Raw genomic sequence first — 10,690 nt, 5'->3', positions numbered from 1 at the left:
GTGGTTGCTGAATTTCAGCAAATGAAGAAGGCTCATTATTTGTAAACGGTGTGTCTGTTGTTGATGCAGCTGAATAATCTGAATCTGCAAAATTATGTTGGTTAAATGGTCATATCCCACACTATTCGAATGCATTAATTGTCGTGAACATCATTGCAACTTGAATATAAGCATTTGCAAAAATTTCGCTCATTTGAAAAGTTGTTATTATTCTCCCTGGGTGTGACCATAACCAGTTAGAACAAGCATGATCATAATGGTTTCATGAAACCAACATCCAAGGTTGAGCCTGTGGGTGCAATGGGGGGAAAAGTAAAGCATAACAACACCATTCTTAAGTGCATTTTCAACCACTATATTTTGCGTATGCGTTACGTACCCATCTAGAAGTAACAAGACCGGGTTAGTTATTGGGGCCCCATACAATTTGACGAACCGTTGGAACCAGCTCATTAAGGTTTCAGTTGTCATTCAGCCTCGAGCGTTGCATTCTTCCGTCGTCCCTAGAGGAGCTCGATCCAATAACTCCTGCTCCATTCTCTGTCGAGGAAACGTTAGCATTGGAGGCATATAAGTTCCAGCTGCATTGAAACATATCCCAAAGGTAATCGTCTGCCCTCGTTCTGCAGAAGAAAGGGAGCCTACTTGTTTTCTTTTTTTTTAACATGGATGAAATTGTGAAGTCTTAGCATTTTTTTTGCCGGCTGATAGGCTAGTTCTCGTAGGACGATAGGTTGTTAATCCAAATAATCGTTTCTTTATATCTTTTACATACCTAACAAGTTCCTCTTCTTCTTGTTTGGAAAATACGGGTTTAAAGTTACCTCTGGAACTGAATTAAGAGATCTCGCCCTTCTTTACTTTTGTAGACCAACTGCTTCTGGAACTTTTCTTTTTGTGAGTTCGTAACATTTTTTAATAATCTGAAACAAAATAAATAATACTGTACGGGGGGCGGGGCTCAACATGGTATCTCGTTATGCCCCCATGTCTAACACAATTTTAAATAACAAACAAAAAAATGAATGCAAGATCAGAGTGATTTCGCGCAAAACTGATCAATAGTTGATGTTAGTAGTAATACGTAGTATAGGTAAATACAATGAGTATATAAAATTGGGAGGGAAAAATAAATATACATCACAGATATACATTCTGTCTGTTCAAAATCTGTTTTTCCGCTGTCGCCCCTCATACGAACGACAACTCCCAGAAGTTGAGAAACTTGTGCTAGCTAAGGACTAACGAGGTCTTACCTATTAACGTGCTATTCCTAACACGATTAATGAGTATAATGTGATATTGAAGTTACTAGGAAGCATTCATATAATACAAACTGAAAAAGGCTAGTTGTCCTTGAATTCCTATTATGAATGGCTCAATGTCGCACATAAGAGTTTTTCTTGTTGGATCTTTTTCGATAATCAAGGGTAAATGATTGTAAAATTTAATTGATGCGTAATGCAGATTAAGGCTCCTGTTGACTGTTTGTGAATTTAGGAGAGGGGCACAAAATAACAATGGAACAACAAACATTGTTAGTCTTGAATACACCTATATTTCTAGAGATGAATATTAGGAATGATTGGGAAACCAAGACAGACTTAATAATTTCTAACCAATGATAAAATTAGTAGGACACTAAAATTGATCAAATTATAGATCAGATGCAAACATTTTTTCATTCAGGGTTTTTATTGCGCGATATTGAAAAATTCTCAGATATATATTTTTTTCCTTTTAGAAATCCATAGTTGATTCAGTTTCGATAACGAAAAATATTTGAAAAGATGGAAGTACCCACTGACTGGGTGAAACGTACCTGAGTAGCATTGAAAAACCATGCAAGTTATGTTTTCCATGAAAAATAGTCATTATGTAATAAATACTATTGAAGACGATGAATATTATAATGGTTTTCAACTATATGAATGTGTTTTAGAACTGTCATCGTGACAAAAGCAGAAGTCTCCGAGATGAGTACTTCCTATTTGAATTTGAATGTTATTCCAAAAGTTGCAAATGAGGAGTTGAAAGCAAGTGTTTCTCCAAAAATTCGAATTGTACCGTAATTTCAATAATTTTCCATCTAACTGAAAATTAATATCAATAACTTTTTTGAATCACATGTCGTCTAGTACTTCTCTCAATATCTCCTTCTATTACGAATAGTTTTTCCGTAAAGTAAATTAGAAAAAGTGATTTCCTTGTGACCTAATGTTCATTTATATGAAAGTAATTGTTTCGAATGGGCTTTTTTCTCCAGCATGTGTGATTTATACACATCTTTGCGAAGATTATTGAAATTAATTACTTTCTTTCTTCCTTCGGAAATTTCAAACATTTTGATGATGGAGGAGTAGAAGGCTGAAAAACATTGCCCCAAAAATATAATTGTATTTGCTGTCTTTCAAATATCCGGGTTCCTACTCTGCTATTTAGTCTTTCATGCAGGAGGCATATGCAACCAAACACGCAGATTAAGACACCTGTTGACTCTGTCTCCTACCTGCATTTCTTAACTTGAGTAACTTGTGTTCGGTTTTCTAGCGCATTGTGTATCGGGCATTAGATCAGCTTGCACAGCAATTATCAATTCACTGTGCTTCTTATTATTTGTGGCGACAGAAGTTAATTTTCTTAATTATCTTCGGAAATTCAGGTGAATTAGTTAATTCAAGTAATGGGGTCATCAAAACTACATTGAGAACACCTTATTCATTATAATTCGTTGCAATTCCTTATTTGGAAAGTCCCAAGTAGTGATCGGATTTTCCCGTGTGCTGTAATTTTTGTTATATTCCATTAGGCTGCTTCATTTCGGCCGTAGCAGGTAAGAAATTAGCAATTTTTTTAGAATTATTCATTTCCATCAGATTAACAATGATTATCGATAGTTAGAATTAAATACCACCTACATATTTTGAAAGCCTCTAACTATCATAATAAATTAACATCTTTGGTCGTACTTCACTACATAATCTTGAAAACCTACTTTTTGAAATTGCTGTTCATTGGGTCCTTCTTTAATATAATAATATCACATATATTATATTAACCATTTTTTTCCGAAATACATTCGTCAACGTTTATTTTTATTTTTCACATATGATGCGATGCAGTCATCTCTAGTTACAATAAACCTGTGTCAGGTTCATGAGATTTCAAGAAATAATTTGATAAAATTCATGTACCTATAAATACATTTCGGTATTTAGCCAATTAGAGTATGGTTAACGAAGTAGATATCATTGTGACTAAGTACCTACATTTTTTACTTGTGTAATGAGGTTTAGGAATTAGCTCAGCATTCAACTAATTCAAACAACAAAAAAATCTTATTCAACTTATTCAAGGAACAAATCTGTAGATAATTTAATTTAGTCATTACCCCCAAAAATTAATGATTTTATATATTTTCCCTAAAAGTGAAGAACGTGTACAATATAATTTTTCTTGGTTTAGGGTTATGATAAATCAAGTATGATATTTACTATGTCAAAATTATTAGCAATTTTTGTCATTATCAAATTGAATTTTAATGGCGCTATGGGGTCAAGAGATAGAGGACAAGTTGCTGATTACTTGGTGAAGTTTCTGATTACTTGGTGAAGTTTCTGAGAATCATTTGTGGTACATAGAGCGAGAAAGAATTGCTTTAATTCGAAAGATTATCAGGGCCGTAATAAAAAATATTTATTTGATAATCATAATTTATTAGAGTTGAATCAAGTCGGCAAACCCTGTTTAAAAATTCTATGGTCATATTTTGATACTACAATGGAAGTTGATATGAGTATGTGAACATATTTTCAATATTTGTGAAGAGAAGAAGATACATGTATCTTCTGAATTAAAACAGCTGAAGTCGATTCATTGGTACTTTTTGGCGTAGTCCTAGTCTATAATATGGATAATTTCTCACGTTACTTGACATTTCTGTAATGTGATGTAATCCAGTAGTGTAAAACGAGGTAATTTTGCTGGCCATTCCACCGCTCTGCGCCTGCCAATTCATCCATCTATTCAAATATTATCGAAAGTTCATTTCAGAATAGTCTGGTGCACCATCTTGCTGAAACTATATCAATGCGTCTGTTAATCAAGGATTTATTCGGTGTACAAGTTTACGAAAGTTGGAGTCCACCAATTTTGTAACCTGTCAAAATAATTTATCCCATTTATATCTTCCTCAGATAATGATGGAATCAAAATAATATCTCTCATTATACCAGCCCAAACAGTAACTTATTGTTATTTCTTGGTGTGAAGTTTTTTCTTCCAATGTGATCTAGTGAGACAATGTCAGTCACTGTGATCCAATGTGGAACACTGGATAGCAGGAGGCAGATACTCTATGGACAAATCAATTTATATATCCAAATATGACATATATCCAGCAAGGGACCTGCACAAACTATTACAGGGAACAATATTGTTGGAATGGGTGTCACGAAAAAGATGGGAGAAAAGCTCAATGAGCCCATGAGGCTGTATGTATTTTTTCTGGAGACTTGGGTGGAATGAAAAAGTCAGGCGGCTCCCAAGTAGCAGAAAAAAACTGGGATATTTTCTATTTGGATTGAATTTTGCGCAACTCTTCGCAACATATCTTTACAGACATGCAGACCTCAACCCGTCGACCCACGTCTTTCTCAGTCTTCTTCCTTCTGTTGGGTTCAACTCGAAGAGACACATTTTCTCTGATTTCAATATTCCCATAACGATTGACTGACTCATTTCAAGTTCTCTAGAATTTTGTCGCATAATATATACATAAGTTTTCATCGACTACAAGCAAAAAGTTTAATTGTTTGTTCACGTCAATTATGAGTTTTTCTATGCCTCATATCCCTAAATTGTTTTTTGATTTTATTCAAGGTTCTTCCAGAGATTAATGGTAATAAATCAGGAAGTTTTGCGCTAAACATGCGTGTTATTTCTGTTTGAGCTATCCAATCATTTGAATATTGTGATTTCATTGGTTTCTGCTAAGTACGACATTTTCATTTTTCTGTAGCTTGAACAATAAATATGAAACTGAAATAGTTGTAAATAACTTCTATCACAATAACTTTTTTGGTGTTCAAAAATAACTGTAGAAACAGGCCTGCCTATCTCGAGAAGATAGATAATAACATAAACGATTCTTCCGAAGGACAGAGTTCTCGAAAAGTATAGTTCAAGTTTATATAGTTGAACCTTAAAGCAATGAATAACTGAAGGTCTTTCCTTGAAGAGATGGAAATTATTCAGCAAATAAATATGCTTTTTCTATCTTATGGTTGCTCTTGAACTATCCCATTGTTTATCGGGTAATTGTAGACTCAGGGCCGTAGCGAAAAGAAATACCGGGGGGGAGGGAATCTAAATTTTCCCAACCCCACCAGCAAAATTTTCCGACTTTCGAAAAAATGAAAGCCGAGGGATTAGTTACTACTATAATATATCAATTTTCTTGATTAGCTATCCAAAGATTGGCTGAATGCTTATGCTCGTTAGGGTATGCACGAACAAAAATACATTATGGTAATTATAAAAATAATAATGGGAATTATTTTACTTTGGACCAAGGTCCTAGGTCTCCCACCATATCCACCGTGCAGGGCCGTAGCGAAAAGAAAAACCAGGGGGGAAGGAATCCAAATTTTCCCAACCCCACTAGCAAAATTTCCCAACTTTCGAAGAAATGAAAGCCGAGGGATTAGTTACTACTATAATATATTAATTTTCTTACTTAGCTATCCAAAGATTGGCTGAATGCTTATGCCCGTTAGGGTATGCACAAACAAAAATAAATTTTGGTGATCATAAAAATAATAATGGGAATTATTCTACTTTGGACCAAAGTCCTTGGTCTTCCACCATATCCACTATGTATAGGATTATTCAATACAAATGAAAGGAAACAACACTGTTTTCTACTATTATTTTTTCTATCTTCACGACCCGAAATAATTCCAAGTCGAAAAAACAGCGAAAAGTTGGGAATTTTGTAAAATTGTCACTTCAAAATTTGTGGACTTTTCAGGACTGTTTTCTTACTATTATTTTTTCTATCTTCATGGCCCAAAATTTCCCTACTTTTCCCAACTTTTTCCCAAGTCGAAAAAGCAGTGGGGGAAGCTCCCCCGCCCATCCCCCCATGGCGACGGCCCTGCCACCGTGTATAGGAATATTCAATATAAATGAAAGGAAACAACACTTGAATTATATTGTTCATATTATTTTCTACTATTATTTTTTCTATTTCACGGCCCGAAATTTCCCAACTTTTCGAAGTCGAAAAAACAGCGAAAAGTTGGGAATTTTGTAAAATTGTCACTCCAAAATTTGTGGACTGTTCAGGACTGTTCTCTTACTTGGGAGAAATTAAACTTTTTTGCAAACAACTCGGAATTTCAAAGTATGGGATCTCCAAGTTATGCATGTCGGGAAATCCCAACCTTCTCCTGGTTCTTTCCTTTTTCTCATTACCTTTCCCTTTATTTTCACTCATTTTTATTTTTTTAATTTTTGTTAATTTTTTCACTATTATTTTTTCCATTTTCTTCACGGACCACAATTTCCCAACTTTTTCAACTTTTTCCCAAGTCGAAAAAGCAAGGGGGGAGGCTCCCCCCCACCCCCCATGGCGACGGCCCTGTGTAGACTTGGTGAAATTTGGAACAACCGGTTTAGCCACTCAAGTCAACATAATTTTTGATTCATTTGGAAAATATACAGTGCAATTCTTTAATGCCCCCTTCCCCTTTTATTTTTTGAACGGGTTAACTCAAAAAAAATTTTTAAGAGAGATTCACAATCAGTTTAAAATCTCTTTAAAATCTGTTTGAAATCTGTTTTTCCGTTAACCAGCTGTCGCACCCCTACGAACGACAACCCTCAGAAGTCGAAACTTGTGCGAGCTAAGGATTAACGAGGCCTTACCTTTTAACGTGTGTTTCCTAACACGGTTTGGACGATAGCAAGTGAAGATTGAACCACCGACCAACACGGCCGTCAATTCGAGTGAGTGAAAAAAGCACCCACGCCGAACCGCTTGGCTACCGACCGACCTGATCCTTCTATTTAATTTTTTTCCCAAATGGCGGCCAGTTGCTAATTCGAAAGTTCCATGTGTCAATTTCACTTCAAAATAATCTCATTATCCCAAATTTCAATTTTTTGAGTTGACCCGTATATCAGATTAGACGAGTTAATATAATACCTACATCGTTCAACAGAAAGCATCTCGTACTCCATAAGTACTCTAGATGATATTTCTATCCGGATAGATTAATAATTCACTACAAATAATTAATGAAATAACATTTTCAAATGACATTTGTGTAAAGTCTCCCAAAATTAGACTTTCTAATAAAAATATTTGTCTTTTGACATTAAATATATTCCAAAATTATTTTTATTCGGAAGTAACATGTAAACCGTTTTGTTTTCGTATTTTTATTTAGATTCAGCCGTTCGAAAAAAATTAAAGTTTGCCCTGAGATTACACTGAGCAAACAATAACTTGTAATGTTCGATAAATACATTTACATGTAATCTTTGGTTTGAAATGATGAGGAATAAAACAAGCTCCCCGGTATTCTTCTCTGTTGTTATTTTTTTACAACTTCTTTGTTTTTTATTGCATTTTTTTTTGAGTACTAGAGCTCCATTATCTGCTTGTGCTGATATAATATGTATTTATCCCAACCAAGAAATATCGTAATTTTTTTAAGGAAAAAACATAAGCACTAGAGAAAAATCCTTAAGGCACTCTATGAGCGGTGTCTGTGCGAAAGTAGCGATTCATATTGGATTTGAATCGCTGGAGATTAAATCCATTTAGAAAAACGTTATCAGGAATTTTATTCCACATAAACGCAGTTCTCCAAATGAAAGAGTTCATAAACAGTGAAGTTCGAGGTGTATTGACTTGAACCTCAAAACGATGAGCAGCCACAGTCCGTCACGTATTTCTGAAATGTATCGCTGTTGGTGGAATCAAATGTGCCAAGTCACTTGAACACTTCCTGTGAAAGTATCTATAGAAGAAAGACAAATCTCCAACCTTTCTTCGATATTCCAGACTATCAAGGTTGCTAGTGATGTTCGCATCTCCAATCAAGCGGATGGCTCTTTTATGGATGACATCCAGCAGCTTCAGGGTATGCTTAGGGGCGAAGCTCCATACATGAGAACAATACTACAAAGAGGGTCTGGAAGTTTTGTGGTTCTGAACATTGCCAAGACATATTAGTGTGTTTTAACCCCCAACAAACTTATCGAAGCAGAAAGCGGAATTATCTGCCCTGACATTATTATATCTAGTTCGGAGACATTTATCTCTTTGGAGAAAACCAGTGCCTGGGTTTTCATGGCATTGAATTGAAACTAGTTATTTTCACCCCAATTTGCAATCACTTCTAAATCCTCATTAATATATATATATATATATATATATATATATATATATATATATATATATATATGCAATCTCCTGCTGCCGGTGAAGATGTGCATCTGCAGCTGATGTCCTGGAATCCCAATGGAATGACGAGACTGGTCGTCAGCAAAGCAATATATTGAATTCTTGTTTTTTTTCAATAAGTTGTTAATATAAAATTAAAAGAGTGTGGGAGACAATATGGATCCCTGGATAACATCGGCGTTGATGGTAAAAGTATTCGAGATAAATCTATCGACGTCCACTTGCAGGAAATGTTTTTTCAGGAAGCTGAAGAGCAATACACAATAATGATCCGACAAGCCATAGCATCGAAGTTTGGCCAGCAAACCCTCATGCCACACACGGCGAAAGGCCTTAGAAATATCAAAGCGTAACAGCTTTCGACTCTCCTTGTTTCTCGATTGCGTTATTCCAAATATGGGTGACATACGATAGAAGGTCGCCTGTTGATCTTTGTTTCCGAAAGCCATATTGATGATCACTAAAGATGTTGAAGCCTTCCAAATATTTGGGGATATGGTGATTTATGGCTTTCTACATGATTTTTTATATCACTGATAGCAATGCGACTGGTCTATAGTTAACAGTAATATTTTTCTTGCCCTTTTTGGGAATAGGCTGAACGCGAACAATCTTCCAACAAGAAGGAAAAACCCCTTCCTTATAAGACAGGTTGAAAATCTGCAAAATATTTGAGCGAGTTCATTTGCGCAATTTTCAAGTACGATGACGGGCACTTCATCAGGACCAGACGCTTTGTTAATATTGAGCTGTTTCAATATTCGCCTGACTAGACGTTGTCGAAAAGTAATTTCCGGCATTGTGGATGCTAGTGTGGGAATAGTTGTAAGAATGCTACGGAAATATTGTTATTTTGTTCCTGATCAGGCTTGTTGTTTCCAAATTATTCTAATATTATCTTCGAACTCATTTTATTGCTATTATATTTCAAACTCTTTGAAAACTTACCTACCGCAACGATGTTCATAAGTTTACTTGCCCATTTCAATCGACAGAACTGCTAGAGCTTAAAAATAGATTCAGTATGATATAATAGTCTAAAAAAATGAAGGTCAAATAACTTCTTCTAATTATATGTTGTGATGAATTCATACCATTATTTAACATGTTCTAAATTGTATTAAAACAAATGTAAACTTTTTTCATCTGCATTGACGGAATTTATTCCATATCTGCTCTCATAGTTATGGTAACAGGTATTAACTTGATGATCTGTGCAGGTTTCCTCTCAATATATTATTTATATAAACACATTATTGCAGAGCATTACGATGACCAGAAAAATATTCATTATAATCTACACGAATTCCTGAACATTAATTAAGTTCATTATACAGAATGTTTCTAAAGTATTGTCATTAACTTTCGGGTGTGATTTGTAGTGATTTTCCATGTAGTTTTCTATGAAAGTCGGAATGAAAGTGTGCAATTTCGTTTATATTCCAAAATCTACTGAAAATGAAAACTTCATATTTTAGCCAGGTATCTCACATAGTGTGGTTAATTTCATAAATATGGATGTACAATACAAACTGAGTGATTTAAAATGGAAATTAGGAAATATATCAAATTGAAGAAGTTTCACTGAGTAGGTAGTCAACTATTTTCATGATATTCGCGATTTTTCGAAAAAGTTATCCATTTCTGTAGAAATTTTCAAAAAAAATAGACCAATCTACTTAGGTGAATATAATCAATCATTTCAATTATTCAAGGGAGTTGTTCAAAAAATACTCTTTGGGTTCTTTTACGAATAATAATTATTCTGTTTCTCATGTCGTTCTTGTTTACCATCGATGGCCTACAAACGAGTGATTTGAGGTGACTACACGAAAAATAATACAAAGAATTCAAATTAAGCGTCCTTGGTGGCCATTGTTGAGGTCCACCATGATTTACCCAAATTGAGGGAAAATTTGTAGGTGAGAAGGTGCTTCATCAAGTATGAACCATAAGTTTTTTTGAAAGAAACATTTTCAAACATATCTGTCAGAGTTTATACTTGTTTTTTTGCCGATATGATACAGCATCATGTTGAGTAGGGAGAAAATACATTTGTCCAATGAGATAATCACTATTTCACATACGTTCGTCGAAAATTGCTGCAGAAAACCACTTTACACAACGACAACTCTCGATGATGTTTTGTAAAAAAAATTCCTCACCTGTGAATAGCACATCTGATGCGAAGAGAAAGGTTTATGTGTATAATAC

General features: G+C 34.7%; 1 protein-coding gene across 1 annotated transcript in view; it reads left to right on the top strand.

Annotated features, from left to right (window-relative positions):
- The first annotated feature begins 2,505 nt into the window (after positions 1 to 2,505).
- Positions 2,506 to 10,690, top strand: part of LOC111502832 (trophoblast glycoprotein) — a 44,310-nt gene continuing 36,125 nt past the window's right edge. The window contains exon 1 of the mRNA XM_023156998.2: positions 2,506 to 2,833. The gene's annotated coding sequence lies outside the window, so the exon portion shown is untranslated. The remainder of the gene's footprint in view (positions 2,834 to 10,690) is intronic.

The sequence above is a fragment of the Leptinotarsa decemlineata genome, unplaced genomic scaffold (assembly GCF_025532065.1).
Source record: "Leptinotarsa decemlineata unplaced genomic scaffold, Ldec_3_MD MMD2_tig00026328_RagTag_RagTag, whole genome shotgun sequence".
NCBI lineage: Eukaryota > Metazoa > Arthropoda > Insecta > Coleoptera > Chrysomelidae > Leptinotarsa > Leptinotarsa decemlineata.
This window is presented reverse-complemented; position numbering and strand designations above follow the sequence as displayed.